Raw genomic sequence first — 3,093 nt, 5'->3', positions numbered from 1 at the left:
ACGACCGCATCTTTTTCCTCGCGCCCTGCCCTTTTGGGTTTCTCGCCATCTTTGGCGGCGCTACATAAGTTACCGTCTTTCGGTCTTTACCGCGCTTCTTTTTACGGTGCTTTCTCTTTGCAGTCGCCTTCATGTCGCCTTCTCGTGCCTCGTGCTGGCCGGTACACATTTCGTCGGCCCGGATCGGTCTCTTACCCACACAGTCTGAGTGATTCTCACTTAAATCAACACTCTCTCTGCCTGGAGTGGCGGACAGCCCAACCGACTCTGGCACAATGCAGCAGGCTTTACTGGAGTTAGACAACTCGCACTCTTGCGAACTGCCCTCTACTACATTGCCCAGCTCACGCTGTGCATCGGCACACAGCCCGTCGGTATCGATCGCTGTCTCACGCGCACAGTCCGAATGATAATTAACTGAATCATCCCTATCTAGGCTATCTAGACTGGCGGAGAGCCGCACCGATCCCTGAACAATGCAGTTGTTCTCTCGTGGACTACGGAGCTCGCCATCCCGAGAACTACTCTCAACTGCATCGTCCAGTTCGCACCTCACTTCTGCACGCAGATCTGGCTCTACATTTGTGCTCGCTTCTGTCGGGTCAGAAGTACCCTTTTCTTCGCTAGCAACCTCGCTAACATTACCAGTGACGCACACACGCGGTAGCTGTGCCAATTTGTTCGCAGCTGGCCTAGCTGTCTCTACAGTCATCCGTTGGCACAGCACCTCGTCGCTCTCCTTGCGGCCTTTAACGGCCTCTGTTGCCACTAAGGCATCGTTAGCAGCTAGCCTCTTCCCTTTTTCTATGAATCTGCAGCTAATCTCACAGGCACTACTCTTCTCGTCGGCTTTTGGCGAAAATCTTCTAGACACTTGCTCATTCTTTCGCTCTGTACTACCTACAGAATTCTCAGACAGCCGTGGTCTCTGTGCCAATAACTGATCACAATACTGTATCACTTTGATCAGTGCTGCCTTCTCTCTCTCATATTTTTGCTCCCGCTCATGCTTACGTAACTGATACTCACGTTCGCGTTTATTCTCATGTTCGTGACGCTCACACCTAAGAGTAAGTTCTTGAAGCTCATGCTTCCGTTCATTCTCGCGTTCTTCACGCTTATTCTCACTCTTAAGTTCACGACGCTCTCGCACACGTACACGACGCTCACGCTCCCGTGGCTCCTGTATCACCTCCCAAGCAAGCTCAATGCTTTTGTCATCATTGCCACTATCGTTAATCGCCTTTATGATAGCTGGCGTTTTCATCCGTTCGTCCGCCTCAACTCCCAAATCGTCGCACACCAACAACAAGCTTAACCTCGTCAACCTTCTAAGATCCATGGCAGCTGCCCCGACAGGTGGTTAAAACTGTTTTCCTTAATTAATTTGTGCAAACACACAATGCATCAAACTCCCGATTCCCAGAACTATCAAAATGAACACACAACATTTGAGTCTGGCGAATCATAAGGAAAAAACCACGCGCTCACTTACGGTTGCAGCGCCCTGCCATCCGGTCCATTTGTCCGCTGTTCCCGGTTCCTCCGGTCTCCCTGGGTCGAAGGCTCGCTCCTTCTTCGTTACTCCCAGTTTCTTCGGACCTCTTTCGACGAAGGCTCTCTCTACTTCGCTCTGCCCGGTTCCTTAGGATCTGTCTCGACGAAGGTTCATCCGTAGCGCTGCCACCAGCTGATGCATTCGGAGGCGATCTCACCGCTGCCAACCAGATGTAGGGGTTGGAGGACGGGCTTCGGGATGAAAACCAAACTTGGGAGTATTTATTTTACATTATTTACAAGGAGGTGAGCGTCAATGAACATTCGTACCGTCATTACGGGCCGGCAGCAACTCGGACGCTGCGGCCCGCGGCAAGAAGTTCGAGAGAGGTTGCAGGGAATCAGGGAATGTTCTGGTCTCTCTGGAAGGCTTCTTATAAACCCTTAGAGCACTGGAAGTCGCGTCATGTTTGGCCAATGGGAGAGTCCGCTCAGATGACGCCACTTTCAGCCAATGGTAGGCGCCCGTGCGATGGTGTCATACCCGGCGAAGAGAGTCGCAGCTTGGGCCTCCTCTCTTGATCACTTGATCCCCCTGCGATCTTGCCTCGCAGACTGGCAATCCACTCCTAAGGTGGAGAAGGAGGGGGGGCGCTCATGCTCCATTGCACAAGGGCCCACCTGCTCCCAGTGGCTCGGCCCCTCAGCGGTAGCAATTGTCTTCTTCAAAGGCGATGAAGAGGTACGCTTGGGCCTTCCCGGCACGTCTGGCTGTCACGGCGCATTACCGCCGTCTTGGTTTGGCACCCACTTCACTTCCAACAATGCCGTGCTATCCCCTCGCTTTCTGGAAGAGTCAAGCAGAGAATAGCTACCGCGGCTTACAAACTTGTTGACTCGTCCGCTCCTCTCGAATGTGCTTTCCTGCTTCTGCATTCCTCAATTAGCTGTGCTGCGATTCGAAGTGGTTTGGGGAACTCGAAGTAGCCTCAGGAAACGGCGCCATATCTAACACAAGGCGTGGCATATATACATACCTAAATATATACGGAAGTTTTCGCTAACGGACAACTCCGCCAACATTAACAGCGACACCGCATTTTCTGCGACGGGGGGCCCTTAACGTTACCACCTTAAAACAGAAATGAACGTAACAATAGCGTTGCCGCTCACTTCACGGTTTTGCGCAGACGATCTGAATGCTCTGCGCCTGGCTGCGTTACGATAGTAAGCCTATTTTTCAACTCATAAGTTTGGTCCCAAATATATTACCGTAGAGAACAAAGGCAACGACAGGTGCTGGGGCCAATATATCATCACAAAACTAGAAGGTATTCATCGAGGACGACGCCAGCTGCCCCAACTGTAAGTCCCTGGCACGAGACACCGATGTCTACCACCTGTTGTGGACTTGTCCAAGCACGCGGCACATTCGAGAGCTCTTGCTTAGGGAGTCTGGCCTGCGCGCTGTTCGGCATGTTGACTTCAGCAAATGGAGTCAAGGTGATTGTCGTTAAGAGCTTTACTGGACTTGCTGCACGATGCATGGTATACACTCATAATTATAGTTTTTTGTTACTATGTCGCAAGGCAGCC

The sequence above is a fragment of the Dermacentor albipictus genome, chromosome 2 (genome assembly GCF_038994185.2).
Source record: "Dermacentor albipictus isolate Rhodes 1998 colony chromosome 2, USDA_Dalb.pri_finalv2, whole genome shotgun sequence".
NCBI classification, from domain to species: domain Eukaryota; kingdom Metazoa; phylum Arthropoda; class Arachnida; order Ixodida; family Ixodidae; genus Dermacentor; species Dermacentor albipictus.
Note: the sequence above shows the minus strand (reverse complement) of the source record.